The following is an 18,139-nucleotide window of genomic DNA, read 5'->3' as shown; positions in this document are numbered from 1 at the left end:
TGACAAAGCCCCTGGTCCAGATGGCCTAATCCTTTTGTTTACCAGAGGTTCTGGAATATTATTGGGCCTCCTATCACTAAATTCTGTGAGGAGACCTTCTCTAAAGGCAGTATTAACCCTAATGTAAACTTCACCCACCTTTGTCTCATTCCTAAATGCCCAAATGCTTCCAGCCTGAAAAATTCAGACCTATTGGCCTTTGCTATACCCAATATAAACTCATCACCAAGATTATAGCTAGAAGACTTAGACCTCATCTAGCTAAGATTATTAGTACTAGTCAAGCTAGTTTTCTTTCTAACAGAAGGACCTCTGAAAATGCTATCATTGTCCAAAAAGTGATCACTCACTTCCAAAAAATGAAAGGCTAACAGAGTAACATGGTGTTAAAAATTAACCTAGAAAAAGCTTTTGATAGAATTGAGTGGTCCTTCATTAGGCAAGCTCTCCATTTATTGAATATCCCTCCCAAAATATCCTCTCTCATCATGTCATGCATCACCTCTTCCACTATCTCTATTCTCATTAATGGGGAAAGACTAGTTTCTTTCAACCCACCATAGGTATAAGACAAGGAGATCCCCTCTTCCCTTATCTTTTTATTATGTGTGTGGACCTTCTCTCCAGAAGAATTGACTATGAGATTGATATCTTAAATTGATACCCTATTTCTATCAATAAGAGAGGCCCCTACACTCTCTCGCCTATTCTTTGCTGATAATCTTACTCTTTTTGCCAAAGCTACCAGTGGAAACTGTGCCACCATCTCCAAGGTCCTCCAGGACTTCAGCTCTCACTCTGGGTAAAAGATCAACCACTCCAAGTCTAAGATCCTCTTCTTAAGAAACTACCCTTCCCATACCAAAGATCAACTCTCTTCTATCTTCTATATTAGAACCTCTGATAACTTTGGTAAATATCTGGGTTTTCCAATCTTTCACAAGAAGCCTGCTAATGGTGACTTTAATTTCATCCTTGATAATCTAAATGCTAAACTGGCTAGTTGGAAGGTTAATCTCTTAAATATGGTTGGGAGGGTCACCCCAACCATATCTTCTCTAAATAACATCTCTGCATATGCTATGTAATATACTTCTCTCCTCAGTACTATCCTCTTCCCAATTGACAAAATTCAAAAAAATTTTATTTGGGGGACAACCTCTGAGAAAAGGAAACTTCATCTCTTAAGCCGAGACTTTATTTCCAGGACTAAAGATGATGGAGGCCTTGGATTTCAAAGAGCTAAATCCAGGAATGATACTTTCAGTGCTAGCTTATCCTGGAGGTATTACCATAACCCTAACAGCCCTTGGACCTCTATTCTCAAGGGTAAATATGAGAGACTTAATTTCCCTCCCAGTAAGTCCCCCTCTAGAATCTGAAAATTCATTACTCAGGGTGGGACCTTGTGTAAGCTTGGGGATCATTGGATCTCCAAAGATGGTAACAATGTTAACTTCTGGGAGGATAGATGGATTCCTCATCTAGAACTCTTAAGAAACCTGATTCAAGGACCCCTATCCCTCTTCGAGTCCAAGCTAACTTTAGCCGAGGTCTGGAATGAGAGTGTTTGGATTTTTTCCAAACCTCTCACTCCAATTACCTTTGGACCTTATCCACAGTATCCAAAGCTCCTTTAGGAGGAATCCCAGAATTCATGCTGATCATTTAATTTGGGGACTCACTGGGAATGGGTGTTTCACTATCAAATCCATGTATAATTTCATTTCCAGTATTGGTAAAATTCAGGATAGTCACATTGGCCACTCCTTTAAGTGGATCTGGCATATCAATGAACCTCCAAAGCTCAAAACTTTTCTTTGGCTAGCCCAACACAATAGGCTCTCTACTTCTTCTTATCTTGCTAGATTAGGCTTAGATATCAACCCTATATGCAAGGCCTGTAATAATCATATTGAGGATATAATTCATATCTTCTTTGATTGCCCCATCACTAAAGATTTTTGAAAACATCTCTTCGAGGCTGGTACTAAGACTGATTGTCTCAACATTACCAGTTTCTATCCCCCAAAATGGCATTCCACCTGGTCTATGCTGAATTACAAGAGTTTTATAAGATCCTCAATTGGTATAATATCCCCTCTTTAAGCCTTTGAACCATATGGAAGAACAGGAATCATAACACTTTTAACAACCTGTGTGCCCATCCTAGCTAGAAACAGGCTTATGATGAGACCTTAGAGTATATCACTCTAGTCTCTCCAAATAAGCAACCCCACTGAAAGGTGGACATCAATCTTAGGTGGATCAGACCCAAGGTTGGTTCTTTCATGCTTAACACCGACGGAACTTATAAAGGAAACCCAGGTAAAGGGGGTATTGGGGGAGTCATTCGTGGTTCTGTTAGTAGTTGGGTTTTTGGGTTCGCTAAGGCCTATCCTTGGGCTAATAACAATCATATGGAGCTCATAGCACTCCACAAAGGCCTACGCCTACGCTAATTGAAATTTGAATCGACTCAACTGAAGTACTGTCTTGGCTAGCTAATGGCAACTTACTTTATGACTCAATTATTGATGAATGCAAGTCAAAACTAAGAAGACTAGGAAGACCCATGGTCTCACACTATTATAGAGAGCAAAATGGAGTTGCAGATGCGTTGGCAAAACTATGTTCCCAAATGGAACTACAACTGACAAGCAACCTTTTTTGAAGTTCCGCCTATGTGTGCACAGAAGCCACTATGGGCAGACATGACTGGAACTTTTTTTTGCAAGATCGATTAATGATTGTAATTTAAACCCCAACACTGGGTCTGTGTTTTGTTTTGTAATTAACCCAGACTAGAACTTGCTGGATCTTCCCCATCTGTTTTAATTTAATGCAATCGTCTTGACCAAATATATATATATATATATATATACACACACACACACACACACAAAATTGAGCCAAATAATTATTTTGAGTAGTTTTTTTCCCTCATAAAAGCAATTGGACGCCAAGTCAGAATAGGTTTTTAAATTTTTTACTTCTTTTATATATATATATATATATATATATATACAATTGAGCCAAATAATTATTTTGAGTAGTTTTTTTCCCTCATAAAAGCAATTGGACGCCAAGTCCGAATAGGTTTTTAAATTTTTTACTTCTTTTTTTTGTTAGGAAGAGCTTATTATAACAATTAATTAAATTATTGTCCTTCAAATCAATTTTTTTTTTCTTTCCCCCTTCTTTAAATTATATTTAGTGCTCTATTCCACTTGAGTCGAGGGTCTTTCGTAAAACAATTTAATGGTAAGATATTTCTTACGGAATTTCACTCAGTATGTTGTTGTTCATCCGCTTTATAAAAATTTATAATGTTTTTACTTTTTGTAGGTATTGCTTGCAACTGTCTAATTCTGAAAATAATGTTCAAACTAATACAAAAGTCTATGTGCAGGTTCTGTAAATATATATATATATACGTAATATAATTGGGCCTAATAAATATTATGAATAGTTTTTTTCCCTCATAAAAGCAATTGAACGCCAACTCCGAATAGATTTTTAAAATTTTTTACTTCCTTTTTTTTTTGGAAGTGTTTACTATAACAATTAATTGAATTGTTGGTCTTCAAATCAAATTATATTTTTTTCTTTTTCCCCATTTTTAAATTATACTTAGTGCTCTGCTCCACTTGAATCGAAGGTCTTTCGTAAAATAATTTAGTGGTAAGGTATTATTTGTGAAATTTCACTCGGTATGTTGTTGTTCATCTGCCTCTGCTATTTGTTTGTTTTTTATTATAAAAATTTATAATGTTTTTAGCTTTTGCTTGTATTTTGCAGAGAAATTTTGACTTTGAAGAGAGTCGCCACTTAATTTTGAAAAGGAATTAAGAAACCTTTAGAGAGTTACTTCAAATGATTCAAAACAGAAAAATCGTTTTAAGTTAGAGATTTTAGATAAGCGGTTCGTATTAACGTTTTAGGAAGGTGTTAGGCACCTAAAACATCCGCTAACTTGCGGTTATCCGATCTGTTTGAAAATCGTCTTTGACTAACTTTGGAAAAAAGTTGATTTCTGCAAAGAAAAGAAATTTTAGTCATATTTTAGTGTTTATACAAAACTTGTTTTTAGGCGATTTAGTTAGGGATTTAAACTAAGTTCGCAAAAAACATGTAAATAAGTAAACAAAAGGAAAAGGGGAGAAAAGTGGGGAAGTAGTGATTTGGGCTTTCAAGCCCAAACCATCGGCCCTGTCCTAATCTAGTTAGGTTTTCAACCTATTTCACCTGTCTTAGTCTAGTTTTTGAGCCTTTGGCTCGAGTCTCGCTCCACCTGCATTAAATTTACAACTTTAGCTTCGAGGCCCAAATGAATAAAGGAATAAATAAACGAATAAAATAAACAAGGACAACAATGATTAACTAAAATAAAATAAAATAACAAATGAGACTTTTGTCTCTTAGCAGATTCGCATGTGGGATTTCAACCCCTTCTTTCTTCTTCTGACTCCCTATACTCGTTGCCATAAGATCACCTTTGGACTTAGCACTTTGGGCTTGACTCAATGAGAATGGCCTTATCGTCCCATTGAGGAAATGCAGGAAGAAAAAAAAAGCCCGTTTGGACTCCAAGGTGTATTCATGTAGAGAAAAGGAAAAAACAAAAGAGAGAATTAATGTATATCCTCATAAATTCTATACTCGTAAATGAATTATGCGATGAAGAAGCCAATATTTTAAACAAAAGAACACAACAGTCAACTTACTACATATGGACACATGAAACCATAAAATTTATATGAACTCTAGGAATATGAAACACATAGCTTGCAAGGTTGAAGAAGAACTTACATCGATTAATGATTTCCAAACAAATAATGATTTTCAAACAAATAATGGGATAAGGTGGAATGGGAAATTGCAAGCAGACAATGTTAACAGGTTGTGTAATAAGACTATAGAAAACTTTGGTGACTCAAAAATATAAACTAAAAGACTTAAGAAAGAACTTGTAACTTTCAACGGAAGAGAAACTTGTAAAATATTTCTTTACCCTGGTTTGACATCTTTTGTCAATAGGATCCTTAAGAATGAGAATGACCATGACAAACTGATATAAGTAACCAAAAAAAACAGGAAAAACACCAAAAAAAAACAACAACGAATCAGGCCATAGTGGCTCCAGCACATGTCTGCAACGAGCTTATAACTAGCAACGGGAAGAGAAAGAAAAGCCTAGTGTTGCAGCAAATTCGTTAGTAAATTTTGGAACATAAGTCACATCAAATACTAAATCAAAGGGAAGCTATACATGAGGTCCACATCAAATAAGGATAGCACTGAAATGGGGATCAAAATTAATAATGAGAAGTATGAAATTGCGACACGTGAAATAGGTCGAGTAAAAGAAAACAGAATCTTTATGATATGCTAAACAAGTTTAGTAGTTAATAAATAATATTATCATGACTCAATACTCACTAAGTCGCACCATGATTCGTTTTATCATAAAGGAACCTGACTATCTCGAGGACCTAATAGCACATTTGGAGCCATCCATCTCAAACAAAATCAGAGCTCCTCCAGATAGCACCTTGCGAACTATGTATGGCCCTTGCCAGTTTGGAGTGAACTTGCCGTTGTAGTTCTTTTGGTGAGGGAATATTCGTTTGAGAACCAGTTGCCCCACTTCAAATGCTCGAGTTCGTACCTTTTTGTTAAAGGCACGAACCACCCTGTGTTGATACTGCTGACCATGGCATAAATCGACCATTCTCTTTTCATCAATTAACATGAATTGTTCATAGCAAGCACGAATCCATTCTTCGTTACTCAGTCTAGCTTCCTGAATAATCCTTAGGGAAGGTATTTTGACCTCAGCAGGCATCACATCTTCATTCCCGTAAACTATTAAATAGGGAGTTGCTCCTGTGGAGGTTCGAACTGTTGTTCGATACCCTAGCAAGGCGTAAGGTAACATCTCGTGCCATGATCTATCATTTTCGACCATCTTTCTCAAGATCTTCTTGATATTCTTGTTAGTAGCTTCTACAGCTCCATTCATTTGGGGATGGTACGCTGTCGAGTTGCGATGCACAATATTGAACTGATCATAAATTTCTTTCATCAAGTGACTGTTCAGGTTTGCCCCATTACCAGTAATAATCGATTTCGGCACTCTGAATTGGCAAATCAAGTTATTCCTGACGAAATCTGCAACCACTTTCTTAGTGATGACTCTGTACGAAGCAGCTTCGACCCACTTAGTGAAATAATCAATGGCAACTAAAATAAATCTATACCCATTCGATGCTAATGGCTCTATTGGTCCGATGACATCCATGCCCCAAGCTACGAAAGGCCAAGGAGAATTCATTGTATGAAGCTCGTGTGGAGGCATTCGAATCAGATCTCCGTGTATTTGACATTTTGGACATCTCTGCACAAACTTACTACAATCATTTTCCATAGTCATCCAGAAGTAACCGGTTCTCAAGATTTTTCTGGCAAGGACAAACCCATTCATGTGGGGCATACAAACTCCAGCATGTACCTCGTTTATCAACTTATTGGCTTCCGCCTCATTGATGCATCTTAGGAATCCTAATTAGGAGTCCTCCTAAAAAGAATTTCTCCACTTGGAAAGTAATTCTTTGCCAAACACCGGATTGTCTTCTTTTGGTTGCTACTAGCCTCTTCAGGATATATTTCAGATTCCAAATACCTCTTAATGTCATAGTACTAAGGCCTTCCATTAGGATCCTCTTCCACGTGTATGCAATGCGTGGGTTGCTCCTTCAAGCTTATTTCCAAAGGATCGATGTAACTCTGATCCGGGTGCTGAATCATGGAAGGTATCGTGGCCAAAGCGTCAGCAAACTCGTTTTGTGTCTGTGAGATATGTCTAAAATCAACATCCTTGAATATTCCGCATAATTCTTGCACTAGCTCCACATAAGGAGTAATCTTGGAGTTTTTTACCGCCCATTCTCCCCGTACCTGGTGAATCAGCAAATCTGAATCTCTGATGGCTAGCAATTCATGAACACCCATATCAAGTGTCAATTTGAGCCCCAGGATGCAAGCTTCATATTCAGCCATGTTGTTGGTGCATGGAAAACATAACTTAGCAGTTACCGGATAATGCTGGCCCATTTCTGACACCACAACTGCTCCAATTTCTGAACCTTTGAAGTTGACCTCCCCATAAAAAATAGCCTCCATTTGGGGTAGATTTCTGTGATATCTTCTCCTACAAACAAAACTTCCTCGTCTGGAAAGTATGTTCGAAGTGGCTTATATTTCTCATCAACTGGGTTTTCAGCCAAATTATCTGCTAAGGCTTGCCCCTTGATTGCTTTTTGGGTTACATACACAATGTCAAACTCACTCAGCAATATTTGCCACTTGGCTAGCTTTCTTGTAGGCATGGTCTTCTGGAATATATACTTCAATGGATTCATTCTCGAGATGAGGTAAGTCGTGTAGGATGACAGATAGTGCCTCAACTTTTATGCCGTCCAAATCAAGCACAACATGTCCTTTCTATAAGAGTGTAACGGGCTTCATATGGTGTGAACTTTTTACTCAAGTAGTAAATGGCTTTTTCTTTCCTGCCGGTCTCATCATGTTGCCCGAGGATATATCCGAAAGTATTTTCTAAGACTGACAGGTAAAGAAATAATGGAATTCCTTCTCTCGGTGGGACCGAAACCGGTGGTGCATATAAGTATTCCTTGATGCGATCAAAAGCTCAATGACATTCTTCTGTCTACTCATTCAGTGCATTTTTCTTCAACATCTTGAGAATTGGCTTGCATATGACTGTTGATTTAGCAATGAATCTGCTAATGTAATTCAGACGACCCAGGAAACTCATAACTTTTCTCTTGGTCCTCGGCAGTGGAAAGTCTTGAATTGTCTTGATTTTGGATGGGTTTAGCTCGATCCTCCTTCTGCTGACTATGAACCCCAGCAACTTTCCTGATAGCACACCAAAAGCACACTTAGCAAGATTTAACTTTAAACTGTACCTTCTTAATCTGTTGAAGAATTTCTCCAGATGAGTTAGATGATCTGAACTCTCGCGGGATTTGATAATTACATCATCCACGTACACCTCAATCTTCTTATGGATCATATCATGGAAAATCATCGTCATGGCCCTCATATATGTCGCACCTACGTTCTTGAGACCAAACGGTATTACCCTGTAATGATAAACACCCCAGGGCGTAATAAAAACCATTTTTTTGTATCTTCCTCATCCATCAGTATCTGATGATAGCCGATGAAACAATCAATGAGTGACTGCATTTCATGTTTTGCACAGTTATCAATGAGAATATGGATGTTGGGCAACGGAAAATTATCTTTAGGACTGTCTCTGTTCAAGTCTCTATAGTCAACACAAATTCGAATGTTGCTGTCCTTCTTTGGCACAAGGAAGATGTTGGCCAACCATGTCGGATATTTTGTGACCTCGACAACCTTAGACTGGGTTTATTTTGTCACTTCTTCCTTGATCTTTAGACTTAAATCTGGCTTAAATTTCTCATTTTTTGCTTGATTGGATCAAACTCAGAATTTATCGATAATTTATGTGACACAATGCTGGTGCTCAACCCTGGCATATCATCATAGGACCAAGAAAACACGTCGATATACTCTCACAACAGGTGGATGAGCTCTTTCCTTTGTGGCGCCGCGAGGTGGACACTGATACCGGTCTCTTTGATTTCATCGTGATCTCCCAAGTTGACTGTTTCAGTTTCTTCCAGATTGGGTTTTTTGTGATTTTCAAATTCCTCCATATCTTCCACTAACCGTTCCTCATCATCGTCCTTCCAACCATCATCGTCCCCTTCAGTTTGTTCGTTCAGGCTTTGACATGACACAATATTGGCAGGTTTTAAGAAACTGTTACTGTAATGGACAAACAAACTAAGTTAGATGATAAGAAAATAATAAAACATATGATTAGGAGCGTTTTAGAACTAATATAGTTTTCCACATAAATGAATGCCTTTTCATTGAAATTTGAGAAATAATTACAAAACCATGGCAGGTGACTTGCACAAATACAAGCCCTCGCCTTTTTTGAAAGCAGTAAGATACGAAAATAAAATTTTGAGATATAAAAGGTGGATCACGGGGCCTCCTCCGGATCATCACCGATTTCAAAACTATTAGTAATTTCCCTTTCATCTACCACGACGGGCGATGGGTTATGAGTGGAGTGGAGGTCTAATTTTGCAAAGCCTCCCCTGACGCAATCTGCTTTACCCCGTTGGACTCTGGGAGATCTTCTGGTACAACATTGAATCCTTCAAACAAATCTCCTATCCCATCCCTAAGACCATCATCATCTGACATCTCTCATACGGGAAATGACTGGAACAGGAGTGACAAAGGCCTAAACAAACTCCTTTCTGGTTCATCCTCAACCCTATCTTTTCTAGTAGGCTGATACCCTAACCTGTGCTTAGAGCTTCTCTCTAGGATCACAATAGGCTCGATAATTCCTTGTAAATTCTTGCCCAAGCCTCGACTAGGTTCAAACCCATTTCTTAACAACACAGTTGCAATTATTTTGTAGACAGAAGACATTGATATTTTAGGTGTCGAATCTCTTTCCGCAGCATTTACAATTTCCACTGTATAGAAACTACTACCTTTTGGAACATCTTCAATCACCGGCACATAACCATTGGGACGGTCCGCTCGACTTCCTTCTCCTTGGATGACTACTTCATGATCTTTCCAAATGAACTTCAATAATTGATGAAGGGGTGATGAAATTGCCTTTGCCTGTGTATCCATGGTCTTTCCAAAAACAGGTTGTAGCTAGGATGGATATCCATAACATGAAACTTAGTCTTAAACTCAGCAGGCCCCATTTGGATGTGCAAATCAATCTCTCCTATGGTATCTCTTTGCCCTCTATCGAATGCTCTCACATTTGCGTGGCTTTGATGCATTTTCCCCAGATCATAGTCCATTTGGACCAACGTGGAGAGGGGATAAATATTCACACCAGATCCATCGTCGATTAATACCTGATTAATTGCATAATCTCGACAAATGACGGTGACATGCATGACTTTGTTGTGCATTGCTTCTTCAAACGGCAACTCTTCGTCACTGAATGATATGTGATGGTTCCCCACAACGTTCCCTATCATCACAGCCAAATTTTCAACGCTTCTTCCTGCGGGAACATATGCTTCCTTTAAAACCTTCGACAGAGCCTATCGGTGGTGTTGCGAGATCAATAATAGTGCTAAGACAGAGATTTGGGCTGGCGTTTTGTCTAAGTGTTTGACAATTGAGTAATCCTTTGGTTGCATACGCCTCCAAAATTCCTCAGCCTCTCCTTAAGTGATTGGCCTTTTCTGTGAATCTTTCTTGTTGGTCAATTCCTTAGGGATGTAACATCGTCCTGATTGCGTCATCCCCTAGGCACCGGTGGTTTGCAAAGTAAATTCCTTCTTTGGAGGGGGAGCATACACTTGATTCGGTGTAGTCATCACTATAAATGGGGCTTTCTCATTGATACTTACGGCAGCCACAACTTTCTCTATCTTTCCTACCTCTTTCGCCCTTTTGCGTTTTTCGGAATTCACCTGGGTAATGGTCTTGCCAGATGCCCATTTGCCTTCTATTTTAATCATGTTAATTGTAGGTCCCCAATGGTTGGGCAGTGGATTACTGCTAACATTTGGAGTAGGTGCCTGGAGCGTGATGACCTTTTGATCAATCAGATCTTGGATTCTGTGTTTCAAGATAAGACAGTCCTCGGTACTATGCCCTGCTGCCCCTGAATGATAGGCAAAATTTTGATCAGGGTGATAAAATGGGAGCTAGGATTGACAGGCTTTGGCTGTACTGGTTGCAAATGACCAGCATTCTTCAATCTATCAAATAATTGGGTGCAACTTTCAGCTAGTGGGGTGAAGTTTCGGGGAAGTTTCTTTTCGTGGTTTGGACGCTGGGGGTTATATGGGCTTAGGTTTGTAGGAGGGGGTACTTGGTGGTAATTTGGACGTGTTTGGAAATTTGTTCGGCTATTTGGGGGAGTAGTTTGGAAATGAGACTGATAATTTGGAGGTGGAACTGGGTATTGAGGAAAGATATTTGGCTGTGGAGCTTGGTATGATGGTGGGATGTTTGGGATTGGAGTTTGGTATTGGGGGTGGACGTAGAATACGTGCGGAAGGTTAGGTGATGGCGGGAAAGATAAAACGTTTCTAGAGTTGAACCGTTGTTTCAATTTTGTAACAGAATTGGCAAAAACCCCACCTACCTCTTCCTTCTTCTTCTTAGAAAACATGACAGTTCCAGATGATGTCGATGTTTTGGCAATTTTTCCTGTCCGAATACCTTCCTCTAATGATTCTCCTATTTTACCAAATCTGCAAAGGTCGCTCTGACAGCGGACACCATCCTGGTATAATATTTTTCTTCTTGAGCACGAGAGAACATGGATACCATTTCCTCCTCGGACATGAGGGGCTACACTTTGGCAACTTCTTTCCTCCAACGAAAAGCATAATCTCGAAAACTCTCAACGCTCTTTTGTTTAATCCGATCTAGTGAATATCGATCAGGGACTATTTCAATGTTGAATGCGAACCGGTCAAGGAAACTCTTTGCCAATGTCTTCCAACCAGTTCACCTTTTCGGCTCCTGAGACATGAACCACTCCAAGGCTTCACCATTAAAACTGCGATTGAATAGGCGCATTAATAACACCTCATTTTTCTATATCCCTACTAGTAGCTCGCAGTACCTTCTTAAATGAGCCATTAGATTTCCGGTACCGTCAAACATCTCAAGCTTAGGGACCTTGTATCCTTTTGGTAGGTCTACTCCTGGGTGAACACACAAATCTTCATACCCCAAACCGTCGTGGTCCTTGGCCCTGTGAGACTCTTTGATCCTCATGATCTCTTCTTGCATGGCTAGTAAATTCCTTTCATGATGGGCCCTCCATTCCTTTTTTTTCTCCTCATAATGGTCCATCTCGGGGTTAGGAAGGGGTTCATAAATATCAGGGGATATGATGGCTTGAGGGGAATTTGGAAGGAAGACTTGATTTTGCAGATGGAGAGAATTTGGTTGGTAAGTGGGGAGAACGTTTTGAAAATTGGGAAGGTTATGTGGGCCTTGTAAGTAGTTTGGCGGAATATGAGAGGGATTTTGCGGATTTGGAAATGAATTTGGTGGATTCGAAGGTAGGTTTGCCGTATTTTGTGGATTTGGAAGTAAATCTTGCGGATTTGGGAATGCGTTTTGTTGATTTGAGAATGTATTTTGAGGATTTGGAAATGGATTCGAAGGTGGGTTCTGTGGGGTTACGAATGAATTTTGTGGATGGTAGACGTCTGAATTATTTTCACGATTAGTATTTTAGACAAATGGAGGAGCGGAGATGGATGATACATTATTCGGCTGATCCCCAAAAATAGGTGTGCTGAGGGGAGGGATTTGAAATGGAATACCGTGTCCTTCTGGAGCAGGGGCATTGACGGTGATGGCCAAGTTAGCCAAATCCCGAGTGCGATTTACTTCTTCCTGAAACATTTCTAACTTTCTTGCAAGTTCCGTAATCATCTCATTTTGTTCCGCTATTACATTGTCTCGAATAGTCAGGGCGCTTTACTCGTCATTTCCTATCATTTTTGAATGATGGTCAGGGGATGAGATTTTGTGTGCTTCCGATCGGGTTAAGTGGGGATGTTCTGCCAGCTTATATCAACGTGGAGTAATTTCGATTATCTGTAAAGTAAAACAACTCAAAGGCAGATGTGTTAGTTTCCGTATGTGATAAGTAATGCAAAATATTTGACAGAAAATAACCATATAGAATTGTTTGAGTCCTAGACAAATTCATCCATAGGAGCATAGCGGATCAACTTGTCTTTGATCCAAACAAACACCACAAGCATACAAAGCATTATAATAATGCGTATCCTAACTGGGGTGATCCTTTTTGAGCCAAGGGTTCAGGCCTAATGATTTTTGAAGAAAGTATATGCTTCCCTAAAGTCAATCCATTATCCCCCAACTTATATAGACACGAAACGGGCATAAATGTGTACAAACGATAACAAAAGAGGGATACAATCTTTGGGGGAAAAGGGAAATAACATGAAAAAGGATAAGTTCCCGCGCAGGGAAAATAGAAAAACTAACTACTTGAGGCTCCTTCGTCTGCCTTTGCCTTCTTAGATTTGTCCACTTCTCATATTGGTGACATCCATCGGCGCTCAAATTGTGCCTTAGATGTAACCTCCCAAATCGATCAATTTCTTGTTTAACGTGCTTCAATTCTTCTTACGAAAGTAAGCAAATCAAGCTTTTTCCCGACCCCCAAAGGATATTGGATTGAATTAGACAGGCACACATTTTCTTCAACACATAAATATGGTTCATCTATAATTGACTCAGGGTCAATAAACATAGGGTAGGCATTCTAATGGGTCCAATACCTCGCTCGGGTATTGGGTCGTCCTAGGCTCATGCCTAAAATAGGGTTTTGGTTTCATTCTGTCCTAGGTGTCTAGAGTGAGTTTGAGCATTGGTTCTCAAGCGGACAACTTGAGTTTGAAATACGAATAGCGTCAGATGATAAATGTGCTGATAAGCTGTTCGTATTTCCAACACATTTTGAAATTGAACAACAGGGGCTGGGACATCCACTAAACCCCAAAACAGTTTATAAGACGCAGGAATATGCCTTGAGATGCGATAATTAAACTTTACATAATTGAAACACATAAACAGTTAATCAAAAGACGAAATCAATCATTTCGTTAGAACCTAGTTAAAGATCCCCAGCAGAGTCGCCATTTCTGTTTTGCGGAGAAATTTTGACTTTTGAAGAGAGTCGCCACTTAATTTTGAAAAGGAATTAAGAAACCTTTAGAGAGTTACTTCAAACGATTCAAAACAGAAAAATCATTTTAAGTTAGAGATTCTAGATAAGCTGTTCTTGTTAACGTTTTGGGAAGGTGTTAGGCACCTAAAATGTCCGCTAACTTGCAATTATCCGATCTGTTTGAAAATCGTCTTTGACTAACTTTGAAAAAAAGTTGATTTCTTCAAAGAAAAGCAATTTTAGTGATATTTTAGTATTTATGCAAAACTAGTTTTTAGGCGACTTAGTTAGGAATTTTAACTAAGTTCGCAAAAAACATGTAAATAAGTAAACGAAAGGAAAAGAGGAGAAAAGTGGGGAAGTAGTGATTTGGGCTTTCAAGCCCAAACCATCGTCCCTGTCCTAATCTAGTTAGGTCTTCAACCCATTTCACCTGTCTTAGTCTAGTTTTTGAGCCTTTGGCTCGAGTCTCGCTCCACCTGCATTAAATTTACAACTTTGGTTTCGAGGCCCAAATGAATAAAGGAATAAATAAACGAATAAAAATAAACAAGGACATCAATGATTAAGTAAAATAAAATAAAATAACAAATGAGACTTTTGTCTCTTAGCCGCTTCGCATGTGGGATTTCAACCCCTTCTTTCTTCTTCTAACTCCTTATACTCGTTGCCATAAGATCACCTTTGGACTTAGCACTTTGGGCTTGACTCGATGAGAGTGGCCTTATCGTCCCATTGAGGAAATGCAGGAAGAAAAAAAAAGCTCGTTTGAACTCCAAGGTGTATTCATGTAAAGAAAAGGAAAAAACAAAAGAGAGAATTAATGTATATCCTCATAAATTCTATACTTGTAAATGAATTATGCGATGAAGAAGACAATATTTTAAACAAAAGAACACAACAGTCAACTTACTACATATGGACACATGAAACCATAAAATTTATATGAACTCTAGGAATATGAAACACATGGCTTGCAAGGTTGAAGAAGAACTTACATCGATTAATGATTTCCAAACAAACAATGGGATAAGGTGGAATAGGAAATTGCAAGCAGACAATGTTAACAGATTGTGTAATAAGATTATAGAAAACTTTGGTGACTCAAACATATAAACTAAAAGACTTAAGAAAGAACTTGTAACTTTCAATGGAAGAGAAACTTGTAAAATATTTCTTTACCCTGGTTTGAAATCTTTTGTCAATAGGATCCTTAAGAATGAGAAAGACCATGACAAGCGGATATAAGTAACCAAAAAAAACAGGAAAAACAACGAATCAGGCCATAGTGGCTCCAGCACATGTCTGCAACGAGCTTATAACTAGCAACGGGAAGAGAAAGAAAAGCCTAGTGTTGCAGTAAATTCGTTAGTAAAGTTAGGAACATAAGTCACAAAACTAAAGAATTAAACTTATTATTAGGCTGATAAATACAAAATCAAAGGGAAGCTGTACATGAGGTCCACATCAAACAAGGATAGCACTGAAACGGGGATCAAAATTAATAATGAGAAGTATGAAATTGCGACTCGTGAAATAGGTCGAGTAAAAGAAAACAGAATCTTCATGATATGCTAAACAAGTTTAGTAGTTAATAAATAATATTATCATGACTTAATACTCACTAAGTCGCACCACGATTCATTTTATCATAAAGGAACCTGACTATCTCGAGGACCTAATAGCGCATTTTGAAAAGATATTAGCATGTCCTTCGTCTACTGAATGGATGGTACTTTTCCCACACCAATTATTCCCGTTAAACCTTATAACATCACAAAAGAGAAATGTAACACAAATTTGAAACCACAAATTTCAACTCCAAAGAAATCAACATGAAATGCACAAACTTTATTTCAAAATCAAGTATAGTGAGATACCACTATACCTGCATCCGAAAACCACCAATCAATGACGAAACCAACCTATGACAAGATACCAGTTACTTGAAACAAAATTCGAGGCACAAAACTTCAACGTAAATTCCAGACTTAACCAGATGCCATCAACCCGAAAGAACTTTCGATCGTATAAAAAACTTGAGCAACGCACAAAATAAGAGCATTCAACCAAAAATCAATCAATCAGTCCACAGTGGACACCCAGCGCAGGATAACAGCTTTCTTTTGGGTTGATTAGATGAAGGAGAAGCGATCGAAAGATTAAAATGGGGTAGGATATTACCTTTACGAGAGCAGCAAAATGAGACGAAGAAACTAACACCAAAAGACGCCACCATCGAAACTTAGCGTCATCAACTCAAGAAGCTCCGATTGACCTGCCAACTCCTTCGACGCAGCAAAAATATGACGATGAGCTATCAGCACACTTATCGCTAATAGAATCTCACGACATCGACCACCAACAAAGCGTCTTTTACCTTTACCCCTAAAGAAACTTTGAAACCCCCGAAACTTTCGACTGAAATTTTTAACCTACATTTAGAAACTCTAAAAACTTTTCCTTACTCTATTTTTGAATCAGAACCTCTCTCAGAAGAGTTCCCTCTTTTTGAACCTTCAAAAGACCATCCCAAAATTCTGACCCCCTCCTAATTTTCTCGACTTCAAAGATCCAACCCCCTAAACCGGTGACTCAAATGGTTCTTTATATAGAAGAAGGATTAGGGGTAATCTAGGGATTTGAAAAAGGAATTTTTTTGTTGAAATTCAAAATCAACTGCTCTCCCATTCTTATCCTCAATCCCACCAATTTTGGATTTTTCTCTGATAATTCTTGACGGGTGCACCAATAAGGTTTAGGGAAAATGAATTCCCATCAAGAACCAATGACAATCATCCAACTATGTACGAAAATCATAAATTCATCCCGAGATTTGTGGGTTTGAGCCGTTGGGGTGAGCCAACTCACCTATTTCTAGAAGCTTTGAGGTTTTCCTCATTGTACCATCGCGTGTAATGCGCGAAGAAGGATAGGATCGGGTTGAACTGGGTTGGTTTGAACCAGATTCGGGTCAGTGTTGATGGGTTCGAAGTTTGGTTGATGTTTTGGCTGGTTTTTTGAAGCTATATGCTGATGGAGGCTTTTGGCTGAAGTTATTGTTGTTAAACGGGCCCGGATCAGGGGGTTTTGGTTGGGCTGGTTGGGTATTAATTTGGGCTGCTACGATTTTGGGTTGTTAATTGAACTAAAAACAAATAGGCCGCTCGTGGATGGATTTCTTTTGGGCCTGGGTATTGGGTTTTAATTTGGGTCAAATGAGTAGGGGGTCTCAAGAATTAGGATTCTGATTTTAGGATTACAAATTAGGCAATCAAATTTAAATTTTAGCCAAATGGAATACCAATTTGGTCAATTGCATTTACAATTGGGGCCAATTTGATTTCAATTAGAGTCGAATTTGATAAATTGACTATAATAAATCAAAATTTGATACGAATTAACACCTTGTTTAATGCTGAGCTTCTTGATTTAATAAAATCAAACATATATTTATCCAAATAAATTATTTTTGAGATTAAATCAAGACTTCAGCCATTTATTTCAAGACGAACCTTGATTAAATCTCGATATTTCGTAAAATAAATACTTAAGTAACAACATTATATAATCTCATATAATTGACATGATAATAAATAATTGCTACTTAAACCGACCAATTTACCCAAATAAAAACTTTGAAAATCCCTTATTTGGATAAAATAAATGTTGTAGTTTTATTTGAAAATCGAAGAAACTTCGAATTAAACTTAGTTATGGAGGGCAAAATTTAGGTGTCAACAGCTGGTATGGCTCGTAGATGTCTAATTCTAAAAATAATGCTCAAACTAATACAAAAGCCTATGTGCAGGTTCTGTAAAATATATATATATATATATATATATATATATATATATATGATATAATTGGACCAAATAAATATTTTAAATAACTTTACCCCCTCATAAAAGCAATTGAACGCCAAGTCCGAATAAGTTTTTAAATTTTTTACTTTCTTTTTTGTTTGGAAGAGCTTACTATAAGAATTAATTGAATTATTGCTCTTCAAATCAAATTGTATTTTCCCCCGTTCACTCTTCTTTAAATTATACGTAGTGCTTAGTGCTCTGCTCCACTTGAATCGAGGGTTTTTCGTAAAATAATTTAGTGGTAATGTATTATTTGTGAAATTTTACTTGGTATGTTGTTGTTCATCTGCCTCTGCTATTTGTTTGTGTTTTATTATAAAGATTTATAATGTTTTTATCTTTTGTAGATATGGCTCGCAGATGTCTTATTTTGAAAATAAAGTTCAAACTAACACAAAAGCCTAAGTATAGGTTCTGTAACAATATA

This window comes from Capsicum annuum, chromosome 6, assembly GCF_002878395.1.
Source record: "Capsicum annuum cultivar UCD-10X-F1 chromosome 6, UCD10Xv1.1, whole genome shotgun sequence".
Taxonomy (NCBI): domain Eukaryota; kingdom Viridiplantae; phylum Streptophyta; class Magnoliopsida; order Solanales; family Solanaceae; genus Capsicum; species Capsicum annuum.
Note: the sequence above shows the minus strand (reverse complement) of the source record.